This window comes from Hyperolius riggenbachi, chromosome 11 (genome assembly GCF_040937935.1).
Source record: "Hyperolius riggenbachi isolate aHypRig1 chromosome 11, aHypRig1.pri, whole genome shotgun sequence".
NCBI lineage: Eukaryota > Metazoa > Chordata > Amphibia > Anura > Hyperoliidae > Hyperolius > Hyperolius riggenbachi.
In genome coordinates, this window is record NC_090656.1 from 140,376,609 (window position 1) to 140,395,362 (window position 18,754).

Consider the following 18,754-nt stretch of genomic DNA (forward strand, 5'->3'; position numbering starts at 1 on the left):
TCCTGCTTCCATCCCGGCGTACATTAACTTCCTGCGTCACTGCAGTGACGTGGGACAGGCAGCAGGAGCAGCTCAACAGATTGTGATCGGTTTCAGGCTGAAACCGATTCACAATCTGTTTGCAGTAAAGGCAGCCATACGATCCCTCTCTGATCAGATTCGATCAGATAGGGATCTGTCAGCTGGTCGATCTAATGGCAAATCGACTAGTGTATGGCTACCTTTAAGGTGGCCATACACTTATAGATTTGCAGCAAATTCGACCATCAAATAGATTCCTGTCAGATGCCTTTCGGGTCGAATCTTACAGGAATCTATCTGATGTGTGCCACACACAAGGAACAGATTTCTAAAATATTTCAGAATGAAATCTATTGAAAATCAATCAATGCATTATTGCAGCATTCAATCCAATGCAGTTCTATGGGCCATCGATCTGCTGCCAGCAGCCGATCGACCTAGATTTTCTATCCGGACCGATCAAGCAAATCGAAATTGATCAATCGGCTGATCAATCATGCTTCCTGCTGCATTGATTGAGGGCTGAAATCGACCAGTGTATAGGACCCTTTAAAAACTGCAATTAAGCAGAGACTATAAAACATTGTCTGCTTTGTAAATGTTTATACATAAAATAAAACTAGCTATATGAGCTATATTTTTTTTTTTTTAAAAAAGGTCATTTTTAGGAGTAGAAGAAAAGAGCCAATTGTTTATCTCATCAGTTTATTTTCATCTCGGTTCACTTTAACATTTTAAAAAAAATGAATCCTGCATCAGCTGCCTGTCTACATTTCATGGTCCTTAGTAGTGACATCAATCTGCCAATATTTACTTCTGCTAGTCATTACCTCGGATCAACTGGGATATGTTGATCCAGAACCTTCCTCTGGATTGACTGTTTTATCTAAGGTGCAGGTTAGTGTAGTACCATATTTTCTGGTTAAACTCGATGGGTGTATGCTTGTTTTTTTGTTTTTGTTTTTTTTCCTCCTTCTTCAATCAGACTATGTAAGTTTTTAAAGCTGCATATATATGTATAACGATTCTTCACAGCGGCAGCTGCTGAGGGCCTCCTCACCCGACAATCTAGTGTGTGTATAGCAGCACCTGACCCCCCCCTTGATGTGCTGGTGGTTGATCCGCTGTAGCAGATTCTCTGCCTAGGGCATTGTTTTTTCCCTTTCCACTCCGTCCTCCCTCCTTCCCCCTCCATAGCAAAAGAACGTGTTGCTAGCCTACAGGCTGGTGACAGGTCTGTACAGGACTCTGTCCGAACTGTCACCTTAGGGAATCAAGTCTTGATCCCTGCTGGGTGACATTTGCCATACATGTGTACCCAGCTTTACCATGACACATTTCACACCACATGTTTACTCTTGGCATAAGGTTTTCTTAAAACATACCTGGAGTTCATCTTCAGCCTACAGCTTCGAAAATCTTATGCATCCGAGCAATGTTCACCTCCCATTCATTCGCTAATAACTTTATCGCTACTTATCAAAATTAATTGATCTATATCTCGCTTTTTCCGCCACTAATTAGGCTTTCTTTGGGTAGTACATTTTGCTAAGAGCCACTTTACTGTAAATGCATTTTAACAGGAAGTTTAAGATAGAAATGGAAAAAAATCATTATTTCTCAGTTTTTGGCCATTATAGTTTAAAATTAATACATGCTACAGTAATTAAAACCCATGCATTGTATGTGCCCATTTGTCCCGCTTATTACACCGCTTAAATTGCGTCCCTATCACAATTTATGGCGCCGATATTTTATTTAGAAATAAAGGTGCATTTTTTCAATTTGCGTCCATCACTATTTACAAGCTTATAATTTTAAAAAATTTAATAAGATACTCTCTTGACATGTATATTTAAAAAGTTCAGACCCTTAGGTAACTATTTATGTAGTTTTTTTTTTTTTTTAATTGTAATTTTTTTTATTTATTTTTTTAATACAAAATGTATTTGGGTAATTTTAGTTTGGGAGGTAAATAGCTAATTTAAGATGTAATATAATATATTTTTTTATTCAATACAGGTATGTGGGTGCAGTTTACTATTTGGCCACAAGATGGCCACATTCAAAAAATTCCTGGATGCGAACGATGTCGCATCTAGGAACTAAAATGAAGAGAAGAAGTCTCCTGGGGGCAGAAATACCACGCTCTCTGATGAGAAAGCGTCGGTATTTCTGCCGGGGACTTAGATCGGTGAATGGGAATTATATTCCCATTCACTGATCGGGGAGGCAGCGGGAGCGCGCGCGGGTGCGCGCCCGATCGCGCGCACCACACGGCTGCAGCACCACTGCCTATCTGGACGGATATATGCGTCCAGATATGGCGAAGTGGTTAAAGCACACCTGAACTGGGATAATAAAAAAAAAAGTTGATCTTTACTTAGAGACCCCTTGGTGTCCTCCGGGTCACTCCTAGATAGAAGTTAGCCTAGCTGGGGGGAAGGGGGAGATACAATTCTTTATAAATGGTGCATGCGCAGAATGCAATGGCCGCAGGAGGGTAAACACAGAAATGGGCAGATTAGCTGCAACCTCAGCTGGGTAGGAACTTTTTTAGTTAGGGGTGACAGGGACACAACATAAAGGAGCCAATTGACGCTGAGGGGCATCAAAGACCAGACTAAGCCAACAGAAGATCAGGTCTTTCTTTAAAGGGAACCTAAACTGAGAGGGATATGGAAGTTACCTTTTAAACAATACCATTTACCTGGCAGTCCTGCTAAGCTCTTTGGCTGTAGCAGTGGCTGAATCACAGACCTGAAACAAGCATGCAGCTAATCCAGTCTGACTTCAGTCAGAGCACCTGATCTGCATGCTTGTTGAGGGGCTGTGGCTAAAAGTATTAGAGACACAGGATCAGCAGGAGAGTCAGGCAACTGGTATTTTTTTAAAAGGAAAAATACATATCCTCAGTTTAGGTTCCCTTTAATCCCAGTTCAGGTGTGCTTTAACAAAATATGACACAGAGGGCATTCCTGATGCGCTTACACCAGGGGCCTGTTTCAGTGAAACAATCAATAGTGTAATGCTGGGCATACACGGGCCGATCCGGCGGCCGATTAGCCGCCGGATCGACTGTCCGCCGGCAGGGATCGAGCAGGAAATCTATCCGGCAGGTCATCGGACCTGTCGGATATTATCAATCGAGCCATCAGGCTCGATTGATACCATCAGGCTCGATTGATAAGGCTGCACAACTCCCGTGTATGCCCAGCATTAGACAAAGACAAGACAAATAACATTTATATCGCGCTTTTCTCCTGGCGGACTCAACGCGCCAGAGCAGCAGCCACTAGGACGCGCTCTATAGGCAGTAGCAGTGTTAGAGAGACTAGCCAAAGGTCTCCTACTGAATAGATGCTGGCTTACTGAACAGGCAGAGCCGAGATTCGAACCCTGGTCTCCTGTGTCAGAGACAGAGCCCTTAACCATTACACCATCCAGCCAGCATTAAGGGCTGGCCTGGCGATTTATCAAATCAGATGATCCAATTATAAATTTAATCCTGGTGGTGCAGACACATTTGCTATTATAAGACTTTATCATCACAGCTTAGTAAATCTACTCCTTAGTCACCAAACATAAAGTATGCACTGTGCTGCAGTGCACATAAGATTCTAATAATATAGAAAAAAAGATGCTAACCCAATAGTGTCCAACCACTGCATTGGGTATAATAATGATATGATTTTATTCAGGATTATGTCTCCCCCCCCCCCCCCCCAAAGAAAAATTAAATACCAACAAAATGCATAGTTGAGAAACTACACTGTAGAAAATGCTGCCATTTAGTATCACAAAGGTGCAGTATATATCAAGGCCTATAAAAACAAATATAAACTACTACAAAAAAGTGCATGCATAGTTAAATCATAAAATGAAAACCACATCAATATAGAGTAAGGACTGCCAATCACCCAGGTGAGCTCACTGTTCTATAAACATAAACGCCAAATACTATATAAAGTACATCAGGGTCTAAAACAAGAGTGTGAACTGAAAAGCCTATATCACAGGTGTCAAACTTAAAGAGAAACTCCAACCTAGAATTGAACTTTATCCCAATCAGTAGCTGATACCCCCTTTTACATAAGAAATACAATGCTTTTCACAAACAGACCCCTCCCACAAGAAGCTCTGAGTACCGTGGTACTCTGGGCAAACTGCCACAATGTAACAATGTTCACAGACAGGAATTAGCTGTTTACAGCTGTCTCTAACAGCCAAAACAGCTAGGAGCAGCTACATAACCTGCCCACAGTAAAAATGTCACCATGTAATAAATGTCAGAATGTAAATCGGGGAGAGGAAAGATTTTACAATGAGCAAACACTGACTAAATAATTTATACATAATTATGGTAAAAAATGAAGCACTTTTTTTTACTACATTATTTTCACTGGAGTTCCTCTTTAAAGAAAACCTGTAATAAAAAAAATACCTCTGTGGGGGATACTTACCTCGGGAGGGGGAAGCCTCTGAATCCTAATGAGGGGAAATGGGGGAAGCCTCATTGGGACCCTGAGGCTTCCCCCTCCCGAAGTAAGTTCCCCCTCCCACCCCCCGGGTCAAACGTTAAATTGAAATAAAAGTTGACACTAAAATCCATACTATTAGAAAGTCATTCCCCAGTCGCCAAATACGATTGCAGTACTAGCAAAATCATGTTTGTGTCCCCTGTTTTGGTTCCCCATTGGTCTATTGATTGGACCAGTGAGATCAATAGACAAGTGTGGGGGTCTTAGTGGCAAATTTAAAGATGATTTATGTCGGTGCTCCCTTCTCTCTGTGATAGCTCTTTCCTCATGTCATGGACCATGTGGAGTGGTATTGTGCAAGTTGCGGAATCCCAAGCTGGCCATCTTGGATGCTCTGTCAGTATCAGCCTACAGGGGAACAAGGGGTTATGTACAGTGCCTAGCACACAAATAACTATGCTGTGTTCCTTTTTTTTCTTTCTCTACCTGAAAGAGTTAAATATCAGGTATGTAAGTGGCTGACTCAGTCCTGACTCAGACAGGAAGTGACTATAATGTGACCCTCCCTGATAAGAAATTCCAACTATAAAACACTTTCCTAGCAGAAAATGGCTTCTGAGAGCAAGAAAGAGATAAAAAGGGGAATTTTTTTTTATCAGTGAGGGTCACACTGTAGTCACTTTCAGTCTCATCAGGACTGAGTCTGCCACTTACATACAGAGAAAGAAAAAAAGGAACACAGCATAGTTATTTGTGTGCTTAGCACTGTACATACACATGTCTATCTCATCATGTCACTTCGTGTATCCTTTAAAGGGAAACTGAAGTGAGAGGGATATGGAGGCTGACCTATTTATTTAATTTTAAACAATACCCGTTCCGCTGATCCTCTTTCTGTAATATGTTTAGCCATAGACCCTGAACAAGCATGCACATTGTTTTGACACAAATCTGACTACCATACGTTAGCTGCATGCTTGTTTCAGGTGTGTGATTCAGACACTTGTGAACCCAGAATGATCAGCAAGACAGCCAGGCAACTGGTGTTTTTTAAAGGGAAATACATAAAGTAGCCTCCATATACCTCTCGCTTCAGGTTCCCTTTTAAAGTCAATTTCCGGGTAGGAGAAACGCTCTGCCCGGCCTCCTTACTATGCTCTCCCACCTCTTCTATTCAATAGATGCGGAAACCCACACAAGCACAAGGTGAACACAAACTCTATGCAGCAACCCTAGTGCTGCAAGGCAAGAGTGCTACCTACCACACCACCGTGCCACAAGGTTAGAGAAGTTGTGCAGTGTCCAACAGGAGGACCATACATCCCATTGGATGGGCAACTGAATATTTTGTAATGTAAAGCCTCATACACATGCTAAATGGTTCTTGCCTGAGACAGCCATTCAGGTTGCCTCTGCCAGAAATGTAATCGTGTATGGCAGCTCTGGACACTACCCTCTTGTGTCGCCAATATATCTGGATCGTTACGGCGGAGGGCATTGTTCTCCTTGCCCCTCCCACTCCATTGTGTGTCCTGTGACATCCCTTCTCACCACTCCCTAGCAACAGAAATAAATATGGCACCTTCCATATCTCTAGTTAAAGTTGTCCTTTAAAGAAAATCTGCAAAAACCCTCCTGGGGGATACTTGCCTTGGGTGGGGGGGAGGGGGCCTCTGGATCCTAATGAGGCTTCCCTCGTCTTCCTCCTAGGCCTCAGCAATACAGTGCTGGAAGCGCCCGAACATTGTAGAGGTAAATATTTACTTACCGCGATCCAGTGCAGGCGCAATAGCAGCTTTCTGATCGGGATCAGGTGGAAATAGCTGAGCCTGTGCAGTAGAGTGGACCCAACTGGAAAGCTGCTACTTCGCCTGTGGGGACGGTAAGGGGCAGAGGAGGATGGGGAAAGCCTTATCTTTAAGTTGGAGGCCTTACTTAAAAAACACACAGAACATTTATATTGCGCTTTTCTCCTGGCGGACTCAAAGCGCCAGAGCTGCAGCCACTAGGACGCGTTCTATAGGCAGTAGCAGTGTTAGTGAGACTGGCCCAAGGTCTCCTACTGAATAGGTGCTGGCTTACTGAACAGGCAGAGCCGAGATTCAAACCCTGGTCTCCTGTGCCAGAGGCAGAGCGCTTAACCATTACTCCATTCAGCCACTGCTCCATTACTACACTCTCAGAATGCTTCATTGTAAGTGCAACTTTTTCTCTTTTTTTTTTAAAGATTCTTTATTTTATTTTGAAGAAGAAAAAGCATTTTAAACAAAACAACAACAAGTGGTTCATCACAGTCTTGAACAAAATAAATACAGATAACAATAGCACTTAGTGGGGAGGGGCATTCCTAGCCACAGGTCAGATATAACATTCCAAACTATTGTGCACAACAGTTAAAATCCTAAGCCCAGGGGCCTATCCCTTCCCCCACTATTAATGCTTAAAGAGTAAAACTGTAGTGTTACCACTATTAAACGGAGTATATAAAGAGGGGTAAGGGGAAAGAAAGAAAGAGGGGGAAGCAAAGAAAACCAGAGGAAAGGAGAGAAATAGAATGGGTCCTCTGAAGACCAGATCCAGAGAACCCATTAGAGTGAAATAAAGAAGGAAAGATTTATAGAAAGATCCGCGCCGGGCCGAACCCAAATAGACCTCACATGATCTAGTAAAAAACTCAAGTTTATGAGGAAAAATGTGGAATCACCCCATTACGAAGGGGAAAATGTAAAATATTTATGCATCCTGGGGAATTTGTAGGTATTCTTCTGATTCTAGAAACATATCCCAGTGAATCCATGTACGTGAGAAGGCCTCATCCCTATCGTGTAAGGTGTGGGTCAAAGACTCCATCTGATAGACAAACTTTATCTCATTAATCCATTCCCTTATTGAAGGCACAGATTGTGATTTCCAGTGGCGAGCAATAAGGACTCTAGTGCAACTTTTTCTGTGTCTTCTGCAGAATAGAAAGTTAATGCATAGTTGCATTGCTCTTTTTTTTCACCCTTCTACCGGAAATGTGGCTAAAGAAGCTGTGTGGCAAGCTGCTGATGCTCCCCTATAGCATATTAGTGCAGTCCAATACCAAAGCACGGAAACATGACAAGACAAATAACATTTATATTGTGCTTTTCTCCTGGCGTATTCAATGCAGCCACTAAGCACACTCAGTAGGCAGTAGCAATGTTAGGGTGTCTAGCCCAAGGACTCCTTACTGAATAGGCCCTGACTTAAGGTGCATACACACATCAGATCAAAGTCTTTGGAAAATGAAAGATCACAGACCAATCTTACCACCCTTCATGTAGTATGAGAGCCATACTCTACACAGTCTTTTCTATGGAGCTAAACTCCACATCAGAAAAAAATCTTTGCAAGATGCTGCACACACAGATGCTGTACAGACACAAAAGATCAGTATCTGCAAAAGATCTGTTCCTGCCAAAAATCCATTCCTGCAAATTGCAATGATAGTCTATGAGATCTGCAGATCATCATACACACATGATTTAACTGACATTCTTCTGCAGATCAGATCCACCAGGATGGATTTTCAGATCTGTGGATGATTGCTTGATCTACAGATGAATGTCAGTTAAATCATGTGTGTATGATGATCTGCAGATCTCATAGACTATCATTGCAATTTGCAGGAATGGATTTTTGGCAGGAACAGATCTTTTGCAGATACTGATCTTTTGTGTCTGTACAGCCTCTGTGTGTGCAGCATCTTGCAAAGATTTTTTTCTGATGTGGAGTTTAGCTCCATAGAAAAGACTGTGTAGAGTATGGCTCTCATACTACATGAAGGGTGGTAAGATTGGTCTGTGATCTTTCATTTTCCAAAGACTATAGTCTGATGTGTGTATGCACCTTTACTGATCAGGAAGAGCCAAGATTCGAACCAGTAATATCTGATACCTTAGATATTAGAGGGGTCTACACTCTATCCCCTATGCTATCAAGGCATGTTGTATTGACCTGAGGAGGCGGGCCATGACCTGTAAAATGCGTTGTCAGATTGTTTTTTGAATAAAAACTTTTTTTCCAGTTGTATTGGTGTCTATATCTTCTGGAGAGGTAAGCGATTACCTCTCTTTTATTTTTATTTTAAAACACTAAAATAGAACACACATTGGGCGCCTCCATCCTTCCCATTACCAGGTGGAAGCAAGGTGAGTTTCTCTCGCCTCCCGCAGCACTCTGCAGAACTCTCGCTTTTTGCAGGAGCGTTCTCTCTCATCCTTAAAAAGCATGGATGCGTCCCTTGCCTTCCTACCGCAGTCCTCACAGAATCCTTTCAGCCACAATACACACCCGGTATTCTGCTCAGTCTGACTGAGTGACGTCAGCCAGGGTCTTCTGCGCTTGCGCAAAAGGCCCCCCGCTGATGTCACTGAGCCTTATACCAGAGAAGATTGTGGCTTAACGGAGGCACTCGGGAGGATGGCGAGGGTAAAAACCAGTGTCCCAGCCTCCTAACCCTTCCTGCAAGCGTACTTCCTGTACGCTTGCAGGTCGCATAAACAAATAGTAAAACTACACCCTAAAGCATTTTTCATATACAAATACATTACTTTTACACTAAAAATTAACTCATTACCTCCTACACTCCCCAATGGTTTTTTTTTTTTTGTAAATAAAAAAAAAATTACAATTAAAAAAAATACATAAATAGTTACCTTAGGGACTGAACTTTTTAAATATTCATGTCAGGAGGGTATAACACTGTTACTTTATAAACTATGGGCTTGTAATTAGGGATGGACGCAAAACTGAAAAAAATGCACCTTTATTTCCAAATAAAATATTGGAGCCAAACATTGTGATAGGGACATAATTTAAACAGTTTTATAACCGGGACAAAAGGGGCAAATAAATTTCATGGGTTTTAATTACAGTAGCATGTATTATTTAAAAACTATAAAGGCCGAAAACTGAAAAATACATTTTTTCCTATTTTCCTATTAAAACACATTTAGAATAAAATAATTCTTGGCATAATGTCCCACCTAAAGAAAGCTTAATTGGTGGCGAAAAGAACACGATATAGTTCATTTCATTGTGATAAGTAATGATAAAGTTATAGACAAATGAATGGAAGGAGCGCTGAAAGGTGAAAATTGCACTGGTGCTCAAGGGGTAAAATCCCTCAGTTGTGAAGTGGTTAAGGCTGACTTATATTTATTTCCCTCTAAACAATGCGGACTGCTTGGCTGTCCTCCTGCTGAGTCTCTGCCTCTACTCTCTCCTCCTGCACTCTGCAGGATGCTCTCGCTTTTGGTGAGAGCGTTCTCGCTTATCCCTAGTAATTTTTCATTTGTAAATGAAATTGAGGTGGGATTCCACTGGTTTATTTTGAAGCTGCATATATTTCTATTAAAAAAAAAAAAAAAAAAAAAAAGCATAATAAATTCTGCATCAATGCAAAATAATTTGGATCTCGATGACATCCCTGATTGAAATGTATGCAAAGGCAATTTGCAAAGTTAAAAATAGATGAAAAGGGTATAATCTGGTCTGTTTACTACTTATTTTTATACTGCTGGTCAGGGGACACATGGCAAAACTAATTTTTATTTATTTATTGGCACCTGTCCACCACTCTGCCTGAAATAACAATAAATGTTAATACTCCCATAACATCAGCTCCCTAAGCACGTTGCCAAAGGCTCATACACACATCAGACTATAGTCTTTGGAAAATGAAAGATCACAGACCAATCTTACCACCCTTCATGTAGTATGAGAGCCATACTCTACACAGTCTTTTCTATGGAGCTGAACTCCACATCAGAAAAAAATCTTTGCAAGATGTTGCACACAAAGATGCTGTACAGACACAAAAGATCAGTATCTGCAAAAGATCTGTTCCTGCCAAAAATCCATTCCTGCAAATTGCAATGATAGTCTATGAGATCTGCAGATCATCATACACACATGATTTAACTGACATTCATCTGCAGATCAAGCAATCATCCGCAGATCTGAAAATCCATCCTGGTGGATCTGATCTGCAGATGAATGTCAGTTAAATCATGTGTGTATGATGATCTGCAGATCTCATAGACTATCATTGCAATTTGCAGGAATGGATTTTTGGCAGGAACAGATCTTTTGCAGCTACAGATCTTTTGGGTGTGTGCAGCATCTGTGTGTGCAGCATCTTGCAAAGATTTTTTTTCTGATGTGGAGTTCAGCTCCATAGAATAGACTGTGTAGAGTATGGCTCTCATACTACATGAAGGGTGGTAAGATTGGTCTGTGAACTTTCATTTTCCAAAGACTATAGTCTGATGTGTGTATGCACCTTTAGGGGTAATATCTGATTCTTCTCTCTCTTATTCCTCACGTTCATTCCCTACCCATCTCCAACTCTCCAACATATCGTACATCTGACCTTTTCTCACTCAAGACACAACTAAAATGTTAATACATGTTCTTATAATATCTCATCTGGACTATTGTAACACATTGTAACACTACTTTGTGAACTACCAACTAACAGACTGGCACCGTTCCAATCTGTATTGAACTCAGCTGCTCGTTTCATTCATCTTTCTTCTTGGTCTTCCTCTGCTGCTTCTCTCTGTCAGGCCTCTTTTCCACGGACAGTGGAACTGTGTGTTCAGCGAGCAGTTATCAGGCAGCAGTGAGCAGTTACAGGCAGCAGCAAGCAGTTGTGAGAGTTTGGGAGGCATTTCACTGCCTATCAACTGTCCGTGGGAAAGAGGCCTTAAAGGGAAGGTCCAAGCAAAAAAAAAAAATGAGTTTCACTTACCTGGGGCTTCTACCAGCCCCATGTAGCCATCCTGTGCCCTCATAGTCACTCACTGCTGCTCCAGTCCCCCGCTGGCAGCTTTCTGACCTCGGAGGTCAGGGCCGCATTGTGTACATTTTTATGCATTCCCGCTAGTGCAGGAACATTAACATATACATTTTTACGCGTTAGTGGTGCAACGCATACATTTTTGTTCCTGCACTAGCTGGAATGCGTAAAAATGTATGCAATGCGGCCCTGACCTCCGAGGTCAGAAAGCTGCCAGCGGGGGACTGGAGCAGCAGTGAGTGACTACGAGGGCACAGGATGGCTACATGGGGCTGGTAGAAGCCCCAGGTAAGTGAAACTCATTTTTTTTTTTTGCTTGGACCTTCCCTTTAAGCTTTTCATTGGCTTCCAATTAACCAGAGGACCCATGTTAAACTCTTAAAGAGAAACCGTGACCAAGAATTGAATTTCATCCCAATCAGTAGCTGATACCCCCTTTCCCATGAGAAATCTTTTCCTTTTCACAAATGGATCATTGGGGGGCTCTGTATGGCTGATATTGTGGTGAAACGTCTCCCACAAGAAACTCTGAGGACCATGGTCCTGGCAGTTTCCCGTCTGTGAACCCTGTTGCATTGTGGGAAATAGCTGTTTACAGCTGTTTCCAGCTGCCAAAAAAAGCAAGCAGCAGCTACATCACCTACCAGCAGTAAAAATGTCACCATGTGATAAATGTCATGATGTAAATCAGGGATTTAAAAGATTTTTCAACTGGCAAATACTGACTAAATCATCTATACATAATTATTGTAAAAATTAGGCACTTTTTTATTATATTATTTTCACTGGAGTTCCTCTTTAACCCTAACCTACAAAGCTGTCCACAATCTTTCTCCCCTGTACATTTCGCTAGTTTTCAGATACCAACCCAATAGTAATCTCAGATCTGCACATGACCTGCTGCTCTCTAAAATTACCTCTTCGCATTCAAGCATACAAGAATTTACATGTGCTTAACCCCTCCTCTGGAATGCCCTCCCACAACACATCCATTACTCTCCAACCTTTGTTACATTTAAATGGTCTCTCAAAACTCACTTGTTCTGTCAAGCATACGCGCTACCTTAGGCCACTTCCCCTTTGTCCTAAAGCCAAGTTGCACTCCTACTAGATATCCTAAAACACACTACCTCTAGGTATGTTTATTGTATACTACCTCACCTCTTTTTCCACCCTATTCCTTTCTATTGTAAGCTGGCAAGGGCAGGGCCCTCTCCCTTTTTTGTGTCTTGGAATTCATTATACATTTTATTCATTATGTTACTTTTGTCACTGTTATCAATTCTGTATTTTGTCACTAATTATTTATTTTGTATATTGGTGTATACCATTGTTTGTATTATTATGTTCCCCATGTTTGTTTCTTACTTTGTACAATGCTACTGTAATGCTGGGGGGGGGGGGGGGGTCATACTTTGTCCACCCAGCGCAACTAGGCTAAGTAGCTGGATAATGGAAGAGGCTCCACAGATGAACACAGGAGTAATGAACAAGGGAGCAAGATAGCCTATCAGGCTAGATGCTATGTGATACAATACACAACAGACGTAGTCGGTAACAGGCTTGGGTCATACACGTTTATTCAGAACAGAAGTCAGTCGTATTTGAAGGATTAGGCAGATTCGTAGTCGAGAGGCAGGCAAAGGTCGGTACACAATACAAAATACAATACTGACTGACTAGAGTACATATATATCGTGCTGATGTGCAACATATGAAATGTAGCTCTCAAATAACTCACTAGCTAAAGCACAAGTAATGACAATTAACAAAACAGACAGACTGAATGCTCAGCCAATCTAGTCGCTGTTTCAGCGACGGCAACATTCACACTGAGATAGGCAAGACTAACAAGTAGGAGCGAACTAATCACAACTGCTGCTTTAGTTCATCCTCAAGAACAAGGCTAGAAGGAATACTACCAGTTACCAACGTAGTGCTGGCAAAATCTAACTATCAGGATCAGAAGGACTTCACTGACCCCCGCAGGTCAGCAAACATCCAGCAGACATGACAATACAGAGCAAGGCATTATACATTTACAATAACTTTCACAGCATAGACCCAATGACAACTCAGAGAGCTGAACGCTATGTCGGGCGGGGTCTGAAATAGGAGGCAGACTTTTATGCTGGCATCAGCCAATGGATGCAGGTATGCAAATTCCCATACAGCTGAATGGTAATCATTCAAGCCTGAGCTGGCTTGATTACCATTTGCTAGCTGAAAGATGAACATAACAAATGCATGCAGTACAATGCAACAACATGCATGCAGGACATCCAGGGCTATCTGGCTGCAGTTCAATTGCAGCAAACTATAGGAGTAATCCTGACAGCATCCTGAACTGCAGAATGATTGCAAATGACAATAATGCTGCATACACACTTGAGATAAAAGTCTTTGGAAAAGGCAAGATTACAGACCAATTTTACCCCATTCCAGTGGCGTACCTAGGGCATTTGACACCCGGTGCTGGGTATTAAAAAGACACCCCCCCCCCCCCCCATAAAAAAACCAAAAAACAGCAAATGTGGCATGCTAAACGTGACACGGCGGGTAATGCCAGGTGTAGGCTCGCTCCCCCCCCTAAAGTTGTCCTTAGTATAGTATAGTGGCACCAGTATAGCTAACAAAAAATGGGTGCGGCTATAACATGCGGCGCGCATTGCGCGCCGCGGCGAAAAATGGGCGTGGCCATGACCGGATGAGGGCAGAGCTAACTAATTTAAAGTGAACCCGGGATAAGAGTGATATGGAGGCTGCCATATTCATTTCCTTTTAAACAATAGGCAGCCCTGCTGATCTATTTGGCTGCAGTAGTGAACTGAATTACACCAGAAACAAGCCATGCAGCTAATCTTGTCAGTTCTGACAATATTGTCAGAAACCCCTGACCTGCTGCATGCTTATTCAGGGTCTATGGTTGAAAGAATTAGATGCAGAGGACCAGCACAGCAGCCAGGCAGCTGGTATTGCTTAAAAGGAGATAAATATTGCAGCCCAATATTATTCTCACCTCGGGTTCCCCTTAAAAGTGCAACACAAAGACAGTGGGCCTTTCCCCAGAAAATTCACATAATTGTTCAGGTTTTCTCAAGAAAATACACGTAATGTGAACAGATTTGACCAGAAAATAGTTCAATCATGTCGGCAGATTTGCCCAAAAAACACGTTCAATCATGTCGGCAGATTTGCCCAAAAAACACGTTCAATCATGTCGGCAGATTTGCCCAAAAAACACGTTCAATCATGTCGGCAGATTTGCCCAAAAAACACGTTCCATCATGTCGGCAGATTTGCCCAGAAAATACATGCAATCATGTCGGCAGATTTGCCCAGAAAATACATGCAATCATGTCGGCAGATTTGCCCAGAAAATACATGCAATCATGTTGGCAGATTTGCCCAGAAAATATATGCAATCATGTGGCCAACCTGGCCAGAAAACACTTCAATCATGTAGCAGACCTGGCCAGAACAGTCGATACACCTGCTAATATAAATTAAATAAAAGTTTACTCACCTGAAGCAGCAGCAGACCTCCTGTCCCGGCCTCCGTCCGGCGCGCAGCTCTCACGATCCTCTGCAGCCAGCCAGCAACTGAAACTCCCGCGCTGAGAGCAGGGCTACGGGAAAATGGCGCTCGAAGCCCTGCATTGCAGACTCCGTCTCCAGAGCAGGGCTTCGGACGCCATTTTACTGTAGCCCTGCTCTGCCGCTGTTGGAGCTGCGGGCTGCTGCTGTCAGTGAACTGACACAGCGTCTATTAGACGCCGAATAGCAGTTCACGCTGGGGGTGCTTCAGCACCCAAACCACCCCCCTGGCACCGCCACTGCCCCAGTATAGCTAGTATAGTTGCCCCAGTATAGCATAGTGGCCCCAGTATAGTTTAGTGTAGCATAGTGGCCCCAGTGTAGCATAGTGGCCCCAGTGTAGCATAGGTGCCCCCAGTGTAGCATAGGTGCCCCCAGTGTAGCATAGGTGCCCCCAGTGTAGCATAGGTGCCCCCAGTGTAGCATAGGTGCCCCCAGTGTAGCATAGTGGCCCCCAGTGTAGCATAGTGGCCCCCAGTGTAGCATAGTGGCCCCCAGTGTAGCATAGTGGCCCCCAGTGTAGCATAGTGGCCCCCAGTGTAGCATAGTGGCCCCCAGTGTAGCATAGGTGCCCCCAGTGTAGCATAGTGGCCCCCAGTGTAGCATAGTGGCCCCCAGTGTAGCATAGTGGCCCCCAGTGTAGCATAGTGGCCCCCAGTGTAGCATAGTGGCCCCCAGTGTAGCATAGTGGCCCCCAGTGTAGCATAGTGACCCCCAGTGGAGCATAGTGGCCCCCAGTGTAGCATAGTGGCCCCCAGTGTAGCATAGTGGCCCCCAGTGTAGCATAGTGGCCCCCAGTGTAGCATAGTGGCCCCCGGTGTAGCATAGTGGCCCCCGGTGTACACATAGTGGCCCCCGGTGTAGCATAGTGGCCCCCGGTGTAGCATAGGTGCCCCCGGTGTAGCATAGGTGCCCCCCGGTGTAGCATAGTGGCCCCCGGTGTAGCATAGTGGCCCCCGGTGTAGCATAGTGGCCCCCGGTGTAGCCAAGGTGCCCCCGGTATGAGGGAAGCTTGGAAGGTGGGGTGGCGGGGTCCCCTCCTTCCGGCGCTTCCCCCTCCTAATTAGCAGCAGCCAGCAGCTTAGCGAAGCGGGCGGGGAGGACTTACTCACCTGCTCCAGGCGATGGCGCATAACGTTATCCTCACGTGACGCTGGTCTCTCTGTCGCTCACTGTGCTTCCGCAAATCAGGAAGCACAGTGGGCGGTGGAGAAGGTGGAGACCAGCGTCAGGTGACGATGACGCTATGCGCCATCGCCTGGAACGCAGGAAGTAGGTGAGTAAGGCCCGCTCCTGCCCGCTCATCAAGCTGCTGCTAATTAGGAGGGGGAAGCGCCAGAAGGAGGGGACCCAGGTGAGGGAGGTGGGGGGTCCGGCCCCCCTCCCCGCCGCTTTCCCCGCCACCCCTCCTTTCCGGGTTGCTTCCCCCTCCTGTCCTGCCTGCATAGTGCCCAGGCCTCTGTGGGAGGCCTTGGTGACACCCCCTGGGGCACCCGACACCCGGTGCGGGGCGCCCCATGCCGCCCTATGGTAGGAACGCCACTGCCCCATTCCATGTAGTATGAGATCCATATTCTACACAGTCTATTCTATGGAGTTGCACTCCCCATCAGATAAAATCTTTGCAAGATGCTGCACACAAAGATGCCCGTACACATTCAAAAGATCATTATCTGCAAAAGATCTCTTCCTGCAATAGATCCATTCCTGCAAAATGCATTCATAGTCTATGAGATCTGCAGATCATCATACACACCTTGTTTAACCTCCTTAGCGGTAACCCCGTGCTGGACACGGGGTAAGCCGCCGGAGGGTGCCGCTCAGGCCCTGCTGGGCCGATTTTCATAATTTTTTTTTTGCTGGACGCAGCTAGCACTTTGCTAGCTGCGCCAGCACTCTGATCGCCGCCGGCCCCCGCCCGATCGCCGCTATCTGCTGCGGCGCGCGGCCCCCCCCCCAGACCCCAGCGCTGCCTGGCCAATCAGTGCCAGGCAGCGCCGAGGGGTGGCCCGGGACTCCCAATGACGTCCCGACGTCAGTGACGTCATCCCGCCCCGTCGCCATGGCGACGGGGGAAGCCCTCCAGGAAATCCCGTTCTATGAACGGGATTTCCTGATCGGAGATCGCCGAAGGCGATCGAAGCGGGCGGGGGGATGCCGCTCAGCAGCGGCTATCATGTAGCGAGCCCTGGGCTCGCTACATGATTTAAAAAAAAAAAAGCATTGCTGCGCTGCCCCCTGGCGGGATTTTTCATACCGCCAAGGGGGTTAACAGACTTCATCTGCATATCTGGCAATCATCTGCAGATCTGAAAATCCATCCTGGTGGATCTGATCTGCAGATGATTGCCTGTTAAACAAGGTGTGTATGATGATCTGCAGATCTCATAGACTATGAATGCATTTTGCAGGAATGGATCTATTGCAGGAAGAGATCTTTTGCAGATAATGATCTTTTGAATGTGTACGGGCATCTTTGTGTGCAGCATCTTGTAAAGATTTTATCTGATGGGGAGTGCAGCTCCATAGAATAGACTGTGTAGAGTATGGCTCTCATACTACATGGAATGGGGTATAATTGGTCTGTGATCTTGCCTTTCCAAAGACTTTTATCTCAAGTGTGTATGGGCTAGGTTCACAGTGCTCAGTTGCGTTGCAGAAAAATTCTGCATGTCAACTTACTGCCCATACAATTCTATGGGCCTGTTCACAGTAACAGATCGCGTTATTCTAACTTGCTGCATGCAGACTTTGCATTAAAGTCTATGTCCACTCTCCATTGCAGTTCACACACATTTTAAGGCATGTGATATGCAATTGACCACTGTGAATCTAGCCTAATGCTACGTACACACATGCGACAACGATCGTTCGTTGAGAACGACGAACAAACTTTTAATTGATGAAAGAACGACCTATGTAAAGATAGTTTTTAAATGTGTGTAACGATCTGATCGTTAGAACGAACGTTACATCACGTAAAGCAACTATTGCGCCTGCGCATAAAAATGAGAAGTTTCACAGAGAAATAGTGAAATGCGCATGTGAAGCCTAGTGCGAACGACCGTTTCCAACGATGTACTACTTTTGCAAACGATCGTCGTTGGCTAAAATCCGCCGAGACAAAACTTTCTTTTGTAGAGATTTGGCTCGTTCGTCGTTTGCCTTAATAGTCAGTGGTTCGTTTTTTGAAACGATCGTCGTTGGTAAAGATCGGGGAACGATCGTTACAAACGACAATAGTCGCATGTGTGTACGCACCTTTACTGTGAATGCGCAACCAAATGCAAGCAGACAAGTCAGAACTGCCCAGTTGCAGCTCCACTGCAAGCGGCAGAACGTGCTACAGGAAAAATCCTGACAGCTACGGAATATGTTGGTGCTTTATAAATCTGTAATAATAAGAAAGCCAACTGAGACAGTGTTGCAATAATGCATTCATAAATATAAAGCAGGGCTCACAAAAGAAGAGTATAACTAAGAAAAATGTTTATTGAATGTCGGTGCAACTCAACGCCTATGAGATTAAATAGCAAAGGATTACTACAATCTGTTTTGCTTCAGAACAAAAAAAAAAAAAGCACTAGTCTGTTTCGGACTTCAACAAGTACTTTTTTTTCAAAAAAGGAGGAGCGAACATGCTCGTGTGTTCAGAAAAAAAGGGGGTGTAAGAGAGAAAACTACTCATCAGCAAAGAATGACAAAAGCCAGCAACTAGTAAAAGCATCTGAGGTTAGAAATGAAAAGAGACACTGAATAATGTATTGAAAAAAAAAACACCAGGAAAAAGTTAAAAACCAAAGGGTTCACATACAGTGCTGCCCAT